The 21,594-nt window shown below is 49.8% G+C and overlaps 1 protein-coding gene across 1 annotated transcript in view; it reads left to right on the top strand.

Moving 5' to 3' along the window:
• The first annotated feature begins 6,116 nt into the window (after positions 1-6,116).
• The window catches only part of cracr2b (calcium release activated channel regulator 2B), a 137,257-nt gene continuing 121,779 nt past the window's right edge, over positions 6,117-21,594 (top strand). Inside the window, exon 1 of the mRNA XM_069896715.1 lies at positions 6,117-6,246. The gene's annotated coding sequence lies outside the window, so the exon portion shown is untranslated. The remainder of the gene's footprint in view (positions 6,247-21,594) is intronic.

Raw genomic sequence — 21,594 nt, 5'->3', positions numbered from 1 at the left:
GGGATAGATGGGGCAGCATTTTTCAGCTGGTTCCAAAAATGATTCCTAACACATTATGTGGACAAACCAAATAGAGGAGAGGCCATACTGGATCAAGTACTGGGTAATGAACCTGGTCAGGCAACAGTCCTCTCGGTGGGGGACCATTTTGGTTACAGTGACCACAACTGGCTGACGTTTAGCATTGCTGTGGACAAGGATAGGGGTGGGAAAAAATAGTAAAGTGTTTAATTGGGGAAGGGCTAATTGTGATGTGATGAGGCAGGAACAAGGGAGAGTAAATTGGAAACAGTTTTCTCAGGATCCTGGAAAGGTTTGTCCCATTGAGACAGGGAAAAGATGGTAGGATAAGGGAACCATGGTTGACAGAAGAGATGAGGCAGCTGGTTAAGAGGAAAAAGAGAGCATACACAAGTTCTGGGAAGAAAAAGTTTGGAGGGGCTCATGAGAATGATATGGTGGCCAAGAAGGACCTTAGGAAAGCTCAAATGGGCATGAGAAAGCCTTAGCAAGGAGGATTAAGGTCAACCTTAAGGCATTCTATACATGCATGAAGAACAGAAGGATGACAAGAGTAAAGTTATGGGCACTTAAGGATAAAGGAAGTTACTTGTTCACCAGAGAGAGGACATTGGTCAATGTGAGGTCAGTATATAGAATGTGCTGGAGCATATTGAGGTTAAGAAAGAGGAAGTGATGGAACTTTATAAAAACATTAGGATTGATAAGTCCCTGAGACTGAATGAGATATGCCCCAAGTTACTACAGGAAGCGAGGGAAGAGATTGCAGGGGCATTGGCAATGATCTTTGTGTCCTCCCTGGCCACAGGGGAGGCACTCAAGGATCGGAGAATGGAAAATATGGTCCCCATGTTTAAAAAAGGTAATAGGGAGAATCCTGGGATTTATAGACCAGTGAGTCTTGCGTCAGTAATGGGAAAACTATTGGGGAGGATTCTTAGGGACAAGATTTACAAGTATTTAGAGATGCAGTGTCTTCTCAGGGATGGTCAGCATGGCTCATGAGCCTAATTGAGTTTTTTGAGGAAGTAACAATTGATGGAGGTAGGATGTGGATTTTAATAAAGCATTTGACAAAATCCCCCATGGGAGACTCATACAGAAAGTCATGAGGCATGGGCTCCATTGTACCTTGGCTGTGTGGATTCAGAAATAGCTTGCCCCCAGAAAGATAGGAGTAGATAAAACATATTCTGCCTGGAGGACAGTGACTAGTGGAGTTCGGCAGTTCTGGGATCCCTGCTCTGTAATTTTTATAAATGACGTGGATGAAGAAGTGGTGGGATGGGCCAGTTAAGTTTGCAGATGACACCAAGGTTGGAGGTGTTATGGATAGTGTAGAAGGTTACAACAGAATTGGGTGGAAAAGTGACAGATGGATAAGTGTGAGGTGATGCATTTTGGAAGGTCAAACTTGAAAGGTAAATGTGTAAATGTATAAATGTTGAAGCAGAGTACATGTTTAATGGCAGGATTCTAGAAGAACAGAGGGTCCTTGGGGTCCAATTTCTCAAGGTTGCCATATTGGTTGGTTCGTAGGTATGAAGGCTGGTCTTAATTAATTGGGGAATTGAGTTCAAGAGTCATGATATAATGTAGTAGCTCTATAAAACTCTGGTTAGACCACATTTGGACAATTGTATTTTGTTCTGGTCACCAAACTATAGCAAGGATGTGGAAGCTATGGAGAGGGTGCAGAGGAGATTTACCAGGTTGATGTTGGGATTAGAGAATATGTCTTGTGAGGCAAGGTTAACAGAGTTTGGACTTTTCTCTTTGGAGTAAAGAAAGATGAAAGGTGACTTAATAGATATCAACAAGAAGGGCATAGCTAGGGTGGACAGCCAGCACCTTTTTCAAATCCAGAGCAGCATCGTGGAAGTTTATGTTAGGATCTTGCAGCCTCTTTTGAATACAGTCAATGCAAATGACTACTTTGTTCCAAAATCCAAGCCAAGTCAGAAAATCTTAACTCAACATACGGTTGTACAGCTGCCTTGCGTCACTTCTTGTTTCACTGATCTCGTTTTCATTGCTTCATGTCCTAGAAAACTTTAAGTATCTCCTCAAGGTACTTGTTGGCAGTTCTCCCTGCTTTTGTCCATGCACTCTACCAAGTTTTAGACTCAGATTTAATAACCACAGGCATGACGCTTTTGAGTTTTTCCCAGTGCTGTGTTGAATGAGAGAAAAATGTGTAGAGAGCTCCGATGGTTCCAAAAAAATGCGACCATCATTATATCCTGCTTGGCTACATGTGCACCCATCAAGTTAAGTGAGTGATTGTCGCAATTTACAAACACTGCCGTGTTGTTTTTCTCACTTATTCTTTGATGAACACCACTTCTGTGTGTCGCCATCACAGCAGTGTTGTCATAGCAGTGTGACCGACAATCTTGTTGCTCCATTTCATTCTTCTCTAAATATAAAGGTTCCATTATCATCATGTAGTATACATGAAATTCTTTAACTTTGTCTACTGTAAGGAAGACAGAGTCATCACCTTGTCACAGAAATGAGGCCCCAGTGAGGAACAAACTCATGACCTCTTGTTTACAAGACCAGTGCTCTAACCACTGAGTTATTGGAGACGTTCAAGATGTCTTCACCAAGCTCTCAGCATCCTTCTGCTTACCTGAATAAAACTAAGGAAGGACTCTTTTTCTCAGACTGTTTTCCTCTCAAAATAAATGTCCACTTACCTCACTACTTCTGCTCACAGTGTGCCTGATCAGGAGTCGAGTTGATCATGAGACCATATCACTTGGCTCTATGACTGCTTCACTATTTGCTTCTGGCAAATAGTGGATGAAATAATTCTGAACACCCGGTGAAAGATAAGACGTGGATGACTTTCCACATCTGAAATGTTCTTTTATGACAGGGTCAAAGATGGCCAGTGGTTTCAGTAAGTCAAGGAAATTTCCCATATTGGAGTCATCGTCTCGCTAAGTCCTCCCTGTGTCTTCGCAAAGCCAGGATCTGAGTTGCAAGGAATTTTATGCAGTGAAGGACTCTCGTCAAGATAGCACGTCGCTTCTCAATCAGTGACTGAAATTCCATGTCAATAAATCTTCTGTTTCCAGCTAAATTTCTTTCCATTTTGTTCCACTGTGTGAAGCACTCCTAATGATTCCTGACATTTTCATGAACTCTAATTATTTCAGGTGCTTTCCACTAGTTGAATCCACTTTCCTGTTCCAATAAGGATTGATGGTGATGTCGTAGTGATAAACAAGATAGTTCGGTTATCGACGATAATGCCTTGCAGGATAATATAGATTGGTTATCGACTGTAATGGCTGGCATGTTGCACAGGAGCTTTAGGGAGTAAAAAACAGTAATGGTGGGATAAAACTGAGCATATTTGAACTCAATCTAAGAGTGTTGACTTTACTTGACCTCAGGATTCAACAGGTCTGACCAGAAATAGAGAAGATAACAGATTAAAAATGCAGACCTTTAGGAAGGGGACTATACCGGCCGTGAGCAAGTCACTTCCTCACCATGACCATTTCCCAATTTAGTCTTGAACCACATTTTGTTCATTGAGTGGTTTTTTTTGTTGGTAGGAAAGGCCCCTTGATGTTCTTAAAATACTTCAAACCAAGTTTTATTATTTAATTTCTCAACACATCAAGCAGAATTGCATTTCCAGTATCCTTGTCAAACTTCAGAAGTCCAATGTCAATCACTTCTGGTATGGCAGACACCAGCCTGTTCACTAGGTTTAGTATAGTCAGGTTCAATCTCATCAGGTAAAATTTTGTCATTATAAACACCACCACCATCATCTACCCCTCTAGTCATGTCCACGTTCTCTGTGGCAGCCTCCCTCTTAATCTCATCATACTCGGATTTATCTGACTTGACTTCCTCCTCGGCTCATGACACCTTCAGATTCTAACAAATCTGTAGCAGGTGCAGGCAGCTCCATGGAATGTGCCAAACTACTTACTCCAGGCTTTTCAAAGAATGGCATGAAGAACTTGCTCAACTCCTTGGCTTCCTCAGCTTCCAACTTTTGTCTCTTCCTTCCTTCAGTTCCATTTACCTTCTTTTTCATAAGGAAATGTTTCATGGTCAGGTGTCGGTGCTGGATCAGTGAAGCGGTTGGGTTGGTAGGTGACGAGGACAAGGCTAAAGGAGAAGTCCTGAGGATCAGTGAGTCAGTCAGGCGCCAGATGTTAGATGGCGGGTGGGTGGATGGATGGGGCAAGTTAGGATCAGCAAGACTGAGGCGGTCGGGTGTCGGGATTTAGATGGGAGGGAGGGGCCGATGAACGGGTCTAGGTAGGATAAGAGAGGCTGAGGAGGTCGGGTGATGAGAGTTAGATTGGGGGGTGCATGACGGACGGGACTGAATAGAATCAGAGAGGCAGTCGGGTGTCACGTCGGGATTGGGAGTTAGATGTTGAGCTTACTCAGGCAGCACCACAGCAGGAGCAGGATCAGTGGTCAGGTTGACTGGCGATGAGCATGAGGTGAAAGGTGGGACTCAGCGTTGGGCTCAGTACTGGAGTTCAATCATGGGAGGGCGAAGCGAGGGCATTGACGCCCCTCCAAGTTGCGCCCAGGGCATGTGCCCTGGCTGCCATACCTTAGGTGTGTCTTTAGGGACTTCCCCTTCGATGGTAATGGAAGCCTGAGGTCCTAGAGCAGTCCTAATGCTGATTGTGATATGTTTTGGGGAGATAAATTGGGAAAGTTATTTTTAGTGTAGGTCACATACAAACACATTAAAACAGATCTTATTTGAAATACTGGAGCTAGACATATCGGGGCCTTAACAGCTTTTGCAAAAGCTTTCAAGAGTGCTCAAGAGATTTCACTAATGGATTGTTGTTTGCAAAAGGCAATAGATGAAAGAGTAGGTCAGTGCTGCAGACAATCTGAAGGAGAACTTGCTGTTGTAAGAGGGTCATGTAGTAAGCAGAGAGAGTCAAACAAGCTTTCTCTCGGAGAGAGAGAGAGAGAGAGAGAGAGAGAGAGAGAGACACACACACACACACACACACACACACACACACACACACACACACTCATCAGGTCACTTGTACAGTGTTACAGCCAGCAGAAGTATCTGGGACGGAAACAGGACAAGCTGGCAAGCCTGACTGGAAGACGACCTGGTTAACAGCCCTTGTGGTTCATGCAAGAGGAGAGGACTGGCTGTCTAATGTTTCACTTGGAATAAGGGAAACAAAAAGGAACTCTGAGGTGACCTGAAAGAAAGAGGTTATCATCTGGAGAACCCTGACGGGGCAAGTTTCATCAGCAAGACACTGAGGTGACTGATGGAAGTACATCAGTTGTGGCTGTCCAGGAACAACAAATCTCTCTCTGAAAACCAACAAGAACCTTCCTGAGTAGTAACTATTTACTTTTTGAGCACCAAAGCCTGGTGAACTTTATGCATGTTAAATTCTGTGCACAGAAGAAGAATTGCCTGCAACCAGTGAACTTAGTGAAGTGAGATTGGGCAGTGAACCACAGAATTTTTCTGAACTTACACATACATTACGTGCATGTGCACTTTGAATTACTGATAAGTGTGATTCTATTTTCATGTTTAAAGATAATTAAAAGCAACTTTAGTTTAAGTAACCATTTGTCTTGGTGAATATCTATTGCTACTGGGTTTTGGGGTCCTCTGGGCTCGTTACGTGGTACATCAGATCGACTGAGCTTTTGAATCTGCTCTGCACTGCACAGTCTATGTGCATGCATCACATTAAAGGAACGATGGACATTGCAGTTGTTGACTATAGAACCCGGAGGGCCTCAAAGGGTTAAAGACCAAAAAAAACCACACACCGGTGTTTCCCTCACTATTGAGGAAACTATAAGCATCTTATGTGGTCAATTTCCGGAAATTGACTGCAACAATCTGCTTGGCAAATTGAGAGAGAGTTCAGATTCCCCTGACAGGGGTGCTCCGGGATAGTTTGGAGTGCCAACTCCTGCCTCTTCCCAGAGCACTCGGAGTTCCTCACTCGCTCCAAGGACTTTGGGTGACGCTCTGTTTGGGGCAGGACGTGGTGGGGTTGGGGTAGGGGGTGCGGAATGTCTCTGAGCACGAGCAGCCCGGCGAGGCTGCGGGGTGGGCGCTTCGCCCGGACGTTGGGTTCGGCTCCGCTGTGTTAGTTCGTGTTGCACTGTGCACCTCGGCACCAACGGGGCCATTCCGGGAAATCCCTGCTCGAACCCATACTCGGATCACAGGTAAACTTTGCTTTTCTTTGAGTTAAGTCTGCAACATCGTTGAACTGCAGCCCGCAAAGGGGTTGATAATTAATGGGCCCGACAATTGTATCACGCGTTTTCTTTCCTCGTCCCTGTACTCGGTGACATGAAGAGTTCTCCCTCCCGGAGGCAGCAGTCACCGATGGCCAAAGACACTCGTTCAGGGCAGTATCCTCTAGTTTGACAACTTTCCTCCGCTTGAGTCTGGGGGGAAAAACAAACCCCAAGTATCGCCCTGGTAAGTTACTAACCCGATTTACTTCCCTGTCTTACTTTCTATCTTGACTCCTTGGCCAGGGAAGAAGACCCTTGAGCCCAGTGGTTCTCATCACATCCCACTTTAAGTAATCCCTCTGCCATCGTGCTCTGTGATTAAGGTGGGATGTGAGTGGGAAGGGAAAGTTGAGAATCGCTACTCTCGACCCAATTCTGACTGAAATACTTTGCTTGAGGAAAAATTTGTCACTTTGGAGTTCTGAAACCGTGCATATAACGAGTCAATTAGGTCCGATTCAAACCGTGGTTTTCTTTCCACTCGCGTACCACCTTAAGCAATCCCTTACTAATCACTGAGCACCTTTGGCATAGGGATTACTTAAGTTGTATGTGAATGGAAAGAAAAAGTTTATAAACCACTTGTCTACCTGAGCAGGCCCCCTTTGGCCTTTTCTTCCCCCCCCCCCCCCTGGATATTTCTCCCCATATTCCTGTCTGATTTTAAAAAATATTGAAATGGTACTTGCCTCTATCATTTCCTCTGGCAGCTCGATCCAAACACCTTTGGGTGGAAAAAAGTGCCCCGCCGATTTTCATCTTGCATGTCTTGTGTTTAGATTCTCTCGTTTTGGACTCTCCCAACCTGGGAAAGTGACAATGTCCATTCACCTTATTTATGACCCTTGTGATTTTGTATAAAGTCACCCATCAGCCTCCTTTGCTCCATAGCAAGATCCCAGTCTTTCTAGTTTCTCCTTTGTTCTGGTAACATCTTTTATGAATCTAAATGAGGGGTAGTCTCATTCAGACACATTTATAGGGCCTGATGCAGGGAGGATGCTGCCTTTAGTGAACCAGGAGTGAAACACCTTGGGGAATGGCTCAGGCCCGAAATGTCGACAATGACCTTCTATGGACGCTGTGAGACCTGCTGAGTTCCTCCAGGATTTCTGTACTTTGTCTAAAACCAAGGTCAACTACATCCAGGTAAGGAGTCTGCCATTCAAGCCGGAGAAGGGAAGAAGCCTCTTCACCGTGTAAATAGTGAATCTTGGGAATTCTCTGAGACTCAGCTGTTGAGTGGAGAAAGACAACAATAGATGTTTTGATGATAGGGGATTGAAAGCATGGAAATGTTAATGCAGGACAGTGTCACTGAGGTAAAAGATCAGCTATGATTTTATTGCTAGATGGAGCAGGCATGAAGGCCTGTATATACTGTTATTATTGCTAGTTCTTTAATCTCTCTGCTAACAAGGACTCACTTTGCTGACACTTTTGTGTGCTCATTTGAATTCTTCAAGGCTTTCTCTCCTTATTCTTTTTCCTCTTGCTCTCCTCTTCATCATCCTCTCTTTCTGATGAACACAATTAAGCCATGTGCCTTCTTCACCATCGTGTCTGCCTGTGTTTCCATTTGAATGCATTTCTTGCCTTCCACAACACCCTCCAGGGCCCTACTATTCACCGTGTAAGAAAAAGCCATTTAGTCCATCTACCCATTTCATTCTTTTTTTTACGTCGGTGTGGGAATTTTGCTACACAATTAAGCATGGTAATGAGGCATTTTCAAACAGTGTGAAGTGGAGCAGAACACGTCCTCGCAATCTGGTGCTAAGGCAGTACATTCAAAATTGAGGCTTTACAAGGAATATTATAATTATTTGAAAATGCAGTCTCAAAATAAAACAAAACCCACCTGCCGTCGCACTCACGGGTATGTGATGCTTTTTGTTGAGTTTGGCTAGTATAGGTGATGTTATCATACCATTCCAATCTGTACTAAATCCACCTGCCATATGTGACACCTCGATGAAGGGCTCAAGCCCGAAACGTTGGTGATGTATCTTCACCTTCGCTACAGAAAGGCACTGTTTGACCTGCTGAGTTTCTCCAGCATCTGTGTGTTTTTTTTTCATTCAGCCCTATTATATCTAATCTACTTTTTCAACCTTTTGGTAGATACTGCTTTTAAGGAGTGGCATAGATTAGATATTCAATGTTTTAAAGACACTTTTATTCCTTTGAACAAGTGGTGGTAAAATTTAACTTGCCAAACACTTTTTAGATATTTACAAATTAGACACTGTTCAATCAAAAATCCTTTTTTTTTCTGCCCCCCACCCCCCCCCCCCCCCACAAATTCCCAAGGCAAACATTCTTGATTAACTTTTTGGTTTACAGCTTTCCCATAAAGATTCAATATCAATTATTGATAACTTGCTGGATTTAAGAATAGTCTCACTAATTAAAATCAAAAATGATTGGAAACAGGATTTGAATATGTCATTTTTGGATGTTGTTTGGGACTCTATTTGTAATCTGATTAATACAACCTCCTTTTTGTGTATGACACTGCTTGTTGCAATTTAAAGTGGCTCATAGAGTACACATGTCCAAAGTTAAATTGTCTCATTTTTATTCAGACATAAATCCTCTATGTGAATAGTGATTCACAAACTGATCTGCTTTGCAGTGCTGGATATCGATGAGGAAGAGTGAATGTGCTTCTTTTCCAAGTCATTTGTACTCAATTTGAAGAATAAACTAGCAGAAATAAACTTGGGAATAAGTGATAATGACTCATCTTCCCCTTCCCCCCCCCCACCCCATCAGTCCTTTCGCAACAATGAGCAGGGACGATTATCACCTTTAGAAGATTCTACCCTGTTATTTCAGCAATTTGAAATGGTTCAAACTCACCACTTTTAACATTTTTGTTTAGGTAAATCTGGGGACTCATATAAATTTATTCTTGGATTTGTATCATTATAGTTTGTTGATTCATGGTGAACATAAACTTCCCAGGGCTAAGTTTATTGTGGAATGTGGTCTGTCTGGTGCACCAAGCTTGCAAGGCTAGAAGGGCCTGTTACTGTGCTGTATGTCTAAAATTTAATAAAATGTTGTCTTTGTTCTAACTGATCTCTCTCTGTACTACTGCATGCACTCACTGGGCAGTTATCTTGATTTTTCTTCTGCAGGTCAAAATTCTTTGAGGGGAAATGGCAAAATGTCACTCTCACCATCAAAGCTACCTGCCTGTCCTATACTGTGGACCAGTTAAAAGGTGATGGCTTTATCAAGCATCTAGATTTCTTGGTGCAGAATGGTCCTGAATCGTTTATTTCCTCTCCTGTCTCTCTCCACCTACACCTCCACCAGGTAGAGGACCTGCCATCAATCAGATATCAATTCAGTTAATGCCATTTTCATTTTCCCTTTGACGACTCTCTCTCTCGCTCCATATTTTCCCCTTCCCAAGTTCATTTATTTTCAAGTGTATGGAGGTAAATTGAGAAGATCTGTTTTACTTCAGCAGTAAAACAGTAGTACAGAGATACAGAGAGAGATCAGTGAGAACAAAGACAACATTTTATTAAATTTTAGACATACACCACGGTAACAGGCCCTTCTAGCCCAAATCCACTAATTAACCTACAACCTGGAGGAAACTCGTGCAGACATTGGGAGAACATGCCAACTCCTTACAGAGAGTGCCAGATTCGCACCTGGGTTGTTGGTGCTGTAATAGTGTTGTAATAACCGTTCCGCCATCTGGGATTCTTTCAGTGGTCTGATTACGGTGAGAAAAAGACAATCTGTGGATCTGGGTGGTGCGTGATCTCACTTCCCAAAGGGAGGAGGGAGAAAAGCGTGTGGCCAGGCTGGGATAAGTCTATTAATATGTTGGATGCTGTAGATGGAGGGAAAGGGGTTTTATGGTCAGAATCTGAATTTATTGTCATGAACAAGTCACAAAATTCGGTGTTTTGAGGCAGCGTCACAGTGCAAACATTCATATAAGCTACTTTTACAACGATAAATAATTTTTTTTAAAAACTGCATGAAATGTAAGGCAGTGTCTTTGGTTATTCAGGAATCTGATGGCAGCAGGGAAGAAACTGTCCTTGTGCCATTGAGTGCTTATCTTTCGGCTCCTGTACTTTTTTTTGGATGGTAACAGAGTGGAGAGAGAGTTGGCACCTCCATACCAGGCAGTGATGCAACCAGCCAGAATGCTCTCCATGGTACACCTGGAGAAGGTTTCGAGAGTTTTCGGTGACATACCGAATCTCCTCAGACACCTCACAAAGTATATCCACTGGTGAGCCTTTCTCGTGATTTCTTCGACACGGAGGCTCCAGGACAGATCATCGGAGATGTTAATGCCCAAGAGTTTGAAGTTCTTGACCCTCTCCATTACCGAGTCCTGGGTCATGTCCCCTGAGCTGCATTCACAACTCTGCTTCGTGTACTCGCTGGGCAGGTTTTTGATTTCTTCTGATAGTTCAGTCTTTTGGGGAAGGTGGGGGGGGAGAGGTGGGGGAGAGAGTTGGTGTGGATGGTGGAACAAACCTCTCACTTTCACTGTCTCTGGCACTCGAAATCTTCTTGTCTTCTCAATTTTCCCAGTTTTGTCAAAAGTTAATTGCCTTGAAATGTCAACTCTGTTTCTCTTGCCCAGCCCAATGAGTAGTGTTTGTTGTAATGGCTGAGTTCTTAACCACACCAAAACCAAATCTCGGCTGATTGGAAAATGTCACCATAACAATGAGAAATAATTCACAAATCTGAGAGGACTGTGTCTTAATCATTAATAGCTGCCCTGGAGTGAATGAACGAATCTTGCAGGAAACAGTAGCACTTGAGCTCCTCTTCAAGAGGAACATTGTTGGCCAATTTTTACAGGAACAAAAAGATTATTTTAATAAGTTATTCTGTTGTTTTGTGGAGATCCATGGCATTATTTTACTGAAAATTAAATAGGTGTTGATGTATGTACATAATAGGTGGAGCAGGGGAATGCAGTCATCTGACTTCAGGAGTATGTTGACACAAAACTTAGCAATTGACATTTCCTCCTTGCCTTATAATTACATCCTGATGTGAAAGCAAACAGTTTTTGACTAAGCTTAAGCTGCTAAGGTATCACAAGGACATTGATTGGGTAGTTGCTAGGTAACATGAGACAGGAGCAGGACAGAATGGAATCAGGAGCAAGTGTGGTATGGTGAAGGATTCAACCTTTACAAGCCACTTATGACAGCATACCTCATCTGGCCTGTTTCATTTCAATAGGCCAACTAGGGCGTTTGAAGGAGAGCTTCAACATATTTTTAATAGACGATTAACCTGTTGAGCAGAAATGTGTAAAGCATTACACAACTAAACCACTAGGTTGTTATCAGGTTACCCAGAGGGCTGTTGACTCAACCCGAAGTCTGGATGTTGAAGACAAAGCCAGTAGCAGAAATGAAACAGTTTTAATTTGACCATAACCAAAAGCAAGTGCGAATTCACACTCGGTCATAATGTAGTTGGTGTATAGGACGATGTTCTTTGACATACCCAGTAGTTGTCTGAAGCCTTTTGCTTGGACTTAGGCAGCAAAATAAGCAGGAGATCAACCAACCTACTCACAGATCCGATTCTCCAGATAACTGAAAGTACTTTACAACCAATGAAGTAACTTTTTAATGTGCTGGTATTGAGTGTACGTTTCTGCACTTTGAGTGATGCGAATAGCATGTTGGACCTGGGGCCTTGAATGTCTTCAGATTAAATTGCTCCATCATCAGTGCCAATGTCTTCATGTGTCAAAGTCGAGTCTGGAAATCCCTTTTAAAACATCTCCTCCATCCTAGATTTTTTTTCCCTGACTTCTGATTCATACAATTACAGTCCTTGGATGTCTACTTAATTTATCCTTATGAGACTTGGGTCTTTGTTTCTAATAATCTCTCACGCTCTCCCCCACCGCGCTCTCCCTCTCCCTCCCCCCGCGCTCTCCCTCTCCCTCCCCCCGCGCTCTCCCTCCCCCCGCGCTCTCCCTCCCCCCGCGCTCTCCCTCCCCCCGCGCTCTCCCTCCCCCCGCGCTCTCCCTCCCCCCGCGCTCTCCCTCCCCCCGCGCTCTCCCTCCCCCCGCGCTCTCCCTCCCCCCGCGCTCTCCCTCCCCCCGCGCTCTCCCTCCCCCCGCGCTCTCCCTCCCCCCGCGCTCTCCCTCCCCCCGCGCTCTCCCTCCCCCCGCGCTCTCCCTCCCCCCGCGCTCTCCCTCCCCCCGCGCTCTCCCTCCCCCCGCGCTCTCCCTCCCCCCGCGCTCTCCCTCCCCCCGCGCTCTCCCTCCCCCCGCGCTCTCCCTCCCCCCGCGCTCTCCCTCCCCCCGCGCTCTCCCTCCCCCCGCGCTCTCCCTCCCCCCGCGCTCTCCCTCCCCCCGCGCTCTCCCTCCCCCCGCGCTCTCCCTCCCCCCGCGCTCTCCCTCCCCCCGCGCTCTCCCTCCCCCCGCGCTCTCCCTCCCCCCGCGCTCTCCCTCCCCCCGCGCTCTCCCTCCCCCCGCGCTCTCCCTCCCCCCGCGCTCTCCCTCCCCCCGCGCTCTCCCTCCCCCCGCGCTCTCCCTCCCCCCGCGCTCTCCCTCCCCCCGCGCTCTCCCTCCCCCCGCGCTCTCCCTCCCCCCGCGCTCTCCCTCCCCCCGCGCTCTCCCTCCCCCCGCGCTCTCCCTCCCCCCGCGCTCTCCCTCCCCCCGCGCTCTCCCTCCCCCCGCGCTCTCCCTCCCCCCGCGCTCTCCCTCCCCCCGCGCTCTCCCTCCCCCCGCGCTCTCCCTCCCCCCGCGCTCTCCCTCCCCCCGCGCTCTCCCTCCCCCCGCGCTCTCCCTCCCCCCGCGCTCTCCCTCCCCCCGCGCTCTCCCTCCCCCCGCGCTCTCCCTCCCCCCGCGCTCTCCCTCCCCCCGCGCTCTCCCTCCCCCCGCGCTCTCCCTCCCCCCGCGCTCTCCCTCCCCCCGCGCTCTCCCTCCCCCCGCGCTCTCCCTCCCCCCGCGCTCTCCCTCCCCCCGCGCTCTCCCTCCCCCCGCGCTCTCCCTCCCCCCGCGCTCTCCCTCCCCCCGCGCTCTCCCTCCCCCCGCGCTCTCCCTCCCCCCGCGCTCTCCCTCCCCCCGCGCTCTCCCTCCCCCCGCGCTCTCCCTCCCCCCGCGCTCTCCCTCCCCCCGCGCTCTCCCTCCCCCCGCGCTCTCCCTCCCCCCGCGCTCTCCCTCCCCCCGCGCTCTCCCTCCCCCCGCGCTCTCCCTCCCCCCGCGCTCTCCCTCCCCCCGCGCTCTCCCTCCCCCCGCGCTCTCCCTCCCCCCGCGCTCTCCCTCCCCCCGCGCTCTCCCTCCCCCCGCGCTCTCCCTCCCCCCGCGCTCTCCCTCCCCCCGCGCTCTCCCTCCCCCCGCGCTCTCCCTCCCCCCGCGCTCTCCCTCCCCCCGCGCTCTCCCTCCCCCCGCGCTCTCCCTCCCCCCGCGCTCTCCCTCCCCCCGCGCTCTCCCTCCCCCCGCGCTCTCCCTCCCCCCGCGCTCTCCCTCCCCCCGCGCTCTCCCTCCCCCCGCGCTCTCCCTCCCCCCGCGCTCTCCCTCCCCCCGCGCTCTCCCTCCCCCCGCGCTCTCCCTCCCCCCGCGCTCTCCCTCCCCCCGCGCTCTCCCTCCCCCCGCGCTCTCCCTCCCCCCGCGCTCTCCCTCCCCCCGCGCTCTCCCTCCCCCGCGCTCTCCCTCCCCCGCGCTCTCCCTCCCCCCGCGCTCTCCCTCCCCCCGCGCTCTCCCTCCCCCCGCGCTCTCCCTCCCCCCGCGCTCTCCCTCCCCCCGCGCTCTCCCTCCCCCCGCGCTCTCCCTCCCCCCGCGCTCTCCCTCCCCCCGCGCTCTCCCTCCCCCCGCGCTCTCCCTCCCCCCGCGCTCTCCCTCCCCCGCGCTCTCCCTCCCCCCGCGCTCTCCCTCCCCCCGCGCTCTCCCTCCCCCCGCGCTCTCCCTCCCCCCGCGCTCTCCCTCCCCCCGCGCTCTCCCTCCCCCCGCGCTCTCCCTCCCCCCGCGCTCTCCCTCCCCCCGCGCTCTCCCTCCCCCCGCGCTCTCCCTCCCCCCGCGCTCTCCCTCCCCCCGCGCTCTCCCTCCCCCCGCGCTCTCCCTCCCCCCGCGCTCTCCCTCCCCCCGCGCTCTCCCTCCCCCCGCGCTCTCCCTCCCCCCGCGCTCTCCCTCCCCCCGCGCTCTCCCTCCCCCCGCGCTCTCCCTCCCCCCGCGCTCTCCCTCCCCCCGCGCTCTCCCTCCCCCCGCGCTCTCCCTCCCCCCGCGCTCTCCCTCCCCCCGCGCTCTCCCTCCCCCCGCGCTCTCCCTCCCCCCGCGCTCTCCCTCCCCCCGCGCTCTCCCTCCCCCCGCGCTCTCCCTCCCCCCGCGCTCTCCCTCCCCCCGCGCTCTCCCTCCCCCCGCGCTCTCCCTCCCCCCGCGCTCTCCCTCCCCCCGCGCTCTCCCTCCCCCCGCGCTCTCCCTCCCCCCGCGCTCTCCCTCCCCCCGCGCTCTCCCTCCCCCCGCGCTCTCCCTCCCCCCGCGCTCTCCCTCCCCCCGCGCTCTCCCTCCCCCCGCGCTCTCCCTCCCCCCGCGCTCTCCCTCCCCCCGCGCTCTCCCTCCCCCGCGCTCTCCCTCCCCCCGCGCTCTCCCTCCCCCCGCGCTCTCCCTCCCCCCGCGCTCTCCCTCCCCCCGCGCTCTCCCTCCCCCCGCGCTCTCCCTCCCCCCGCGCTCTCCCTCCCCCCGCGCTCTCCCTCCCCCCGCGCTCTCCCTCCCCCCGCGCTCTCCCTCCCCCCGCGCTCTCCCTCCCCCCGCGCTCTCCCTCCCCCCGCGCTCTCCCTCCCCCCGCGCTCTCCCTCCCCCCGCGCTCTCCCTCCCCCCGCGCTCTCCCTCCCCCCGCGCTCTCCCTCCCCCCGCGCTCTCCCTCCCCCCGCGCTCTCCCTCCCCCCGCGCTCTCCCTCCCCCCGCGCTCTCCCTCCCCCCGCGCTCTCCCTCCCCCCGCGCTCTCCCTCCCCCCGCGCTCTCCCTCCCCCCGCGCTCTCCCTCCCCCCGCGCTCTCCCTCCCCCCGCGCTCTCCCTCCCCCCGCGCTCTCCCTCCCCCCGCGCTCTCCCTCCCCCGCGCTCTCCTCCCCCGCGCTCTCCCTCCCCCCGCGCTCTCCCTCCCCCCGCGCTCTCCCCTCCCCCCGCGCTCTCCCTCCCCCCGCGCTCTCCCCCCCCCCCGCGCTCTCCCCCCCCCGCGCTCTCCCCCCCCCCGCGCTCTCCCTCCCCCCGCGCTCTCCCTCCCCCCGCGCTCTCCCTCCCCCCGCGCTCTCCCTCCCCCCGCGCTCTCCCTCCCCCCGCGCTCTCCCTCCCCCCGCGCTCTCCCTCCCCCCGCGCTCTCCCTCCCCCCGCGCTCTCCCTCCCCCGCGCTCTCCCTCCCCCCGCGCTCTCCCTCCCCCCGCGCTCTCCCTCCCCCCGCGCTCTCCCTCCCCCCGCGCTCTCCCTCCCCCCGCGCTCTCCCTCCCCCGCGCTCTCCCTCCCCCGCGCTCTCCCTCCCCCCGCGCTCTCCCTCCCCCCGCGCTCTCCCTCCCCCCGCGCTCTCCCTCCCCCCGCGCTCTCCCTCCCCCCGCGCTCTCCCTCCCCCCGCGCTCTCCCTCCCCCCGCGCTCTCCCTCCCCCCGCGCTCTCCCTCCCCCCGCGCTCTCCCTCCCCCCGCGCTCTCCCTCCCCCCGCGCTCTCCCTCCCCCCGCGCTCTCCCTCCCCCCGCGCTCTCCCTCCCCCCGCGCTCTCCCTCCCCCCGCGCTCTCCCTCCCCCGCGCTCTCCCTCCCCCCGCGCTCTCCCTCCCCCCGCGCTCTCCCTCCCCCCGCGCTCTCCCTCCCCCCGCGCTCTCCCTCCCCCCGCGCTCTCCCTCCCCCCGCGCTCTCCCTCCCCCCGCGCTCTCCCTCCCCCCGCGCTCTCCCTCCCCCCGCGCTCTCCCCCCCCGCTCTCCCCCCCCGCTCTCCCCCCCCCCCTGCTCTCCCCCCTCCGCTCTCCCCCCCCCCCCCCGCCTCAGAACCCAAAAGCAGCAGAAAGTGGCAAATCCTAACCAAGTCCATCAAGGGCACTAAACAGTAAGATGCTGACTGAAGAATGTAATCAGTTTGTTTCCCCGTTCTCTTTCTCTTGCAGTTTGATGTACATGTTTGTTATAAATCTTTTAATTATCATTGTGTCTGTAATCACATACTCAAAATTGCTTCCTTCTGGTAACCTCAGACTGTTTCCCAATTTGTCCTTCAAGTAGTTTTTCAGTTGGTGGTATGCAAACCTTGTATCGTGAGTTATATTATATTTGTCCTTCATTTGTTCAAAAGATAATAATTTATTTCCCGAAAAACAATTTTCTATTCTTTTGATCCCTTTTCTCTCCCATTCTCTAAAGGAAAGGTTATCTATTGTGAAAGGGATTAGTTGATTAAATAAAATCACAAAAAGCAACATACCAAAAAAATCCAGAGATCTTTCTTCTAAGTAATAAAAGAAGTAAAGAACTTGGACTCGATTTGGATGGAGCACAAAAAAGATTTATTATGATAGCCTTAGCTGTAGCAAAAAAATACATTATGTCAACCTGGAAATTAGAAGATAGCCTGAGAATACAGCAATGGTACATAGAAATGAATAAATGAATTCCATTGGAAAAAAATATCATAATTTCAGAAATAACATCACAGTATTCGAACAAATTTGGGAACTGTACATGGAACACAACAGAGAAGTCCTACCGCGGACCTCCACCGCCTAAAATGATAGAAGGAGAAGAAGACGAAATGAACTGACCCAGTATGTAAAAGTAGAAGACACAAATTTCTTGTTTATTTTCATTGTGGGATGACATTGTTTAATGGGTTTAATGTATCATATAGGTTGAACGTTGAGTGGGTGGGGAGGGGGGGTGAAGGAGGGAGGGAAGGGAGGGGGGAAAAGGGAGGGGGGAAAAGGGGAGAAAATGACACTGTGTATATTCAAGAGGGAAACGTTTGTGTGTATTTTGGTCAGTATGCTTCATAGTGTGAAAAGTAAAAAAAGAATGTAATCAGTATCTTAAAGGATCCACATCACCCTCTTATTGCAACCTTCAGGCAGAAGGTACTGAAACCACAGGTCCAACTCCTCCAGATTTGGGAACAATTTTTTTCAAACATCTTGAACCTTCTCGTACAATCCTAATATCAAGAACCACCAAAAGATCTGTCCGCACCATTAAAACATCACCTTTTTTTAAATGTTGCACTAACTGCAACTATTACCTATATATCCTTTTATATTTATCATGCTTTATTCTGAAATGGCATATTGTGATACTTTATGCTATCATAGTTGGTGTATTGTATGACCCTGAATGGGTGCAGCTAGTAAGAATTTCTGTCCTTGTGTTATGACAGTAAGATCTATTTCCTTGTAATCCATTATCTCCCACGTGTCCATGAACTCCATACTGACTCTTCTACCACTCACCTATACCAGGGCTACCTTACAGCAGCCATTTATTCTACCGACTAACATGTCATTGGGATGTGGAAGGAAACCAGAACATCCATGTGAAGTCCATCTGGCCACAAAAAGAACTCCACACAGACAACACCTGAGGTCGGATTTGAACCCATGTTCCTGGAGTTGTAAAGCAACAGCTCATTGTGACCTGGCACTGCATAAAGAATGCAACATCCGGGTGCGGGGAGGTTTATCTGAGAGTTCAAGAACTGGGGTATTTGTTGTTCAGAGGAATCATTGGGGCAAAGATGAGGTTCTCTTTGAACTGCGGAGAGGTTGAATTGACCTACAAAGCTGAGAGGACTGGCTAAGGCCCATATTAACATGGTTTACTGCACTGGTGGTCACATCCTCACATTGATTGGTAGTCTAACAAACATCCTCCTTCACCAGACGGCCGTCTATTGACAATTCCACTTCTATGTTGCTCTGTACAGTGTCCAGCCCTGTAAAGGTTTCATCCCATGATTTGCTTCAGTCCCCTGCTGCTGTGTTCTATTCAGGTTGGTTTGGGCATCAAGCTGTCACCTGTCTTTCTGCTTAAAACTAACATTACCCTTCACTGCTTCAAATGGCATTGTTTTATAACAGGCTTAGAAACTTGGGTGCCTCAGAACCCAAAAGTGGCCCATACTAGCTTTTCCACTCAGAACCATTGCACATTTTTTTACTAAGTTTCTCCTTATTTGTGTCTAGTCCTGTAAATGGTTCACCCCACACGGTCCTCTGGGCCATCACCCCTGAGCGTCTGCCTCAGTTCCCAGCTGCTGCATCCCTTTCATGTCCACTCGAGCACCAAGTTGCTGCCCCTGGTCCTGTGAACCTTATCTGCTGAAAAATGACTGGCTCACTGGTTCGTCATCCTTCACGCCCTCACATTGCTTGGTTTTCTAACACCCCGCACTTCCTGCTTCACCTGGCTGCCCATGCCAATTCCAATGCTATGTTCTTCAGCACAGTGCCCACTTCTGTAAATGTTTCACCCCACACGGTCCACTGGACCATCACTCGCTCATCAACCTTCTCTACTTCACCAAGACACTGCCTGGTTTGTCACCCTGCATATCTGCTTCAGATTTTATTGCTAAGATCCTCCTTGCTGTGTCCAGACTTCTGAATCTAAATGGTTCTCCCCACAGAGTATGCTGGGCCGTCGCCTTTTGGTATCCATGTCAGCTCCCTGCTGCCATGTTCCTTTCAGGCCCACTGTTTCTGGATCTTGAATAAATGCACTTGGATGCAATTAGTTTTCAATGATGGTTTATATTCAATTGGCCCAAACAGCATTTTTCATCTCCAAATTAAAAATAATTTCACTGTAGATTTGGGTCTGGCGTGGTAAGAAATAATGATGACTTTTGGTTTTAATAACAACTTTATGGCAAAAAAATGTAAAGTCTCTCAATACCAACTTGAAAGTTGAGTGCTGTTAAAAGTATGGAATATGGGATAAACAAATTATTTGGTTGGTTTTGGAGTGTGGAAGGTTTGAAGAAACAAAGAAGTTAAGAGTGGTGTGAAAGAGGAGGATAATGTGCAGTGAGGAGTGCATCTTGGGATTGGGAGATGAACAGATTGTTGAATAGGTGAGATTGTGGGAAGGTTTCAGGAATAAGCATGGATGTTGAAGAACTCAATAAATAGTCCATGAGATGATGCAGGGTGGGAGAAGTGGGAGTATTGCGAATCACTGGAGTTTATGGGGCAAGTGGGATGGCTCTGGAGGTGATGATAATGAGGGTCTCATAAATTGATGGCTTAAGGTATTTTGTTCTCTGGAGGATGGTTGAAACTGAACCTCAACACGTGCATTGAGTAGATGCCTTGTATAAATAGGGCAGCATTGGAGAGTGTCCTGGTTAGTGCGACGCTCTTGTAGCTGCATTCAAAAGATGTATGGAGTTCGAAGGTTAATAGGTCACATTTGGCCGTATCTCTAAGGCAAACGCAAACTAAATGAATATTCTGTTTCTCATTGCATTTTCTGTGATAGAAAACCACTTGGTACAAGTCTGAAATTTTTTCTCCAGGCTCGGACAACTACAGTAAGGAACTATTTTTTTACTTGAGTTTTAGAACCCATTTGAAACCCATTCATCTGCCACTTTTATTTCCTATTTAATAATTTGCACTGGAGATTCAGGACTACTTGGCCCTGAAAAAAAAAACAGGTTTTGCCTGTGACTCTGTCAGTAGCACACTTGCTTCTGAGACAGACATGTGGGAATATCTTGGCATGTAGCATGGAATGTTCTTAGTGGAAACTTGTGCCAAAATCCATTGCCCTGTTTTCTTGTTACATCAGTTAACATGCTTTAGTGGAGCATCATTGTTGATTGAGAACACTCAGTTAACAAGTCTGCCATCTGAACGGAGGGTTTAATTATCATTTCTGTCAGGTGTGATGGAGGCTGATGATGTGGGTTTGACTGTTAAACCTTTGTGGCATTTCACCCTCATAGTTAACTGGAATTCTTTGGCTTGGCTTCGCGGATGAAGATTTATGGAGGGGGTAAATGTCCACGTCAGCTGCAGGCTCGTTTGTCGCTGACAAGACTGATACGGGACAGGCAGACACGGTTGCAGCGGTTGCATGGGAAAATTGGTTGGTTGGGGTTGGGTGTTGGGTTTTTCCTCCTTTGTCTTTTGTCAGTGAGGTGGAATAATCTCCATATAAAAACTCTTAATTGCAGTCTCTTCTAGTATCAACATCTATTATTAACTCCCATGTCTGTACATACAGTGCAAACTACATATCTAAACTTAATAGCTGTCATCAGATGTTTTCCCACCCACTTCACCGTCTCCTGGAAACTTGTCCCTCTCTTGTGCAACTAATCCAAACTGTTTGGTCCAATGATCTGCTGCCTTCTAATCCTGCATTTCCCATTGTCTCTTGTTCGACCATGCTCATGGATGCAACCCACTATGAGAATGATTTGTTGGGGTATAACATAATGACGTGGTGCTTAGACAAATAAGGTTAAACTGTCTCTGTGTAAGAGTGGAGAAGCGTTAATTCATATGTTCTGGACTTGTCCTAGTCCAGAAAATTGCTGGAGAGAGGTTTTCCATACTTTATCAAAAATTTTCCTTGGAGATTTAACACCGAATCCTTTGGTGGCCCACTTTGGCACAACGGGAGGGAATGGTTCTGGAGGTGATAATAGTAAGGGTCTCATAAACTGATGGCTTAAGGTACTTTGTTCTCTGGAGGTTGTTGAAACTGAACCTCAACACATGCATCTTTGGTTCAGAGTCGTGCTATTTCTTTTGACTCTCTTCTGGTGTGACGTGTGATTTTATTTAAATGGAAGGTTTCATGTCCCGAGATTTCATGTCCTGTTTGCACATGGAAAAGATTAGTCATTCAATTAATAATTCATATATAAAATTCTAGACATTAAGGGGGTCATTTATGACTTCCTATCTTACTTTATAATTTTACTCAATGTAATTAAATTGTTTGACCTGTATCTTGTCCATGAAAAGGGCTGTGATTTTATTATCTTTTAACATGGATCTACCTCCTCTGCCTTCTTGCCCGATCTTGTGGGCAGAGAGATACTTCAGGTTTTAAGAACTGTAAACCAAACTGCTTTATTCAGAGCATCAAACCTTTTATATTTCTCTCATCCGAAGGCTAAATATTTTTAAAGGTTAAAAATAGCTGGATATATTTAGTCTTTACTCCTTATAAACCTATACATATTTTCTGGATAAGAAGACATGGGCTGCACAGTGATATAACCAAGTCCTTTGCCAGAGAATTCCAGGCATTGCTTATTTGGGAGGGGGCCTCT

Source organism: Narcine bancroftii, chromosome 1 (assembly GCF_036971445.1).
Source record: "Narcine bancroftii isolate sNarBan1 chromosome 1, sNarBan1.hap1, whole genome shotgun sequence".
NCBI lineage: Eukaryota > Metazoa > Chordata > Chondrichthyes > Torpediniformes > Narcinidae > Narcine > Narcine bancroftii.
The sequence above is the reverse complement of the archived record's forward strand: the minus strand, read 5'-3'. Positions and strand labels throughout refer to the sequence as shown.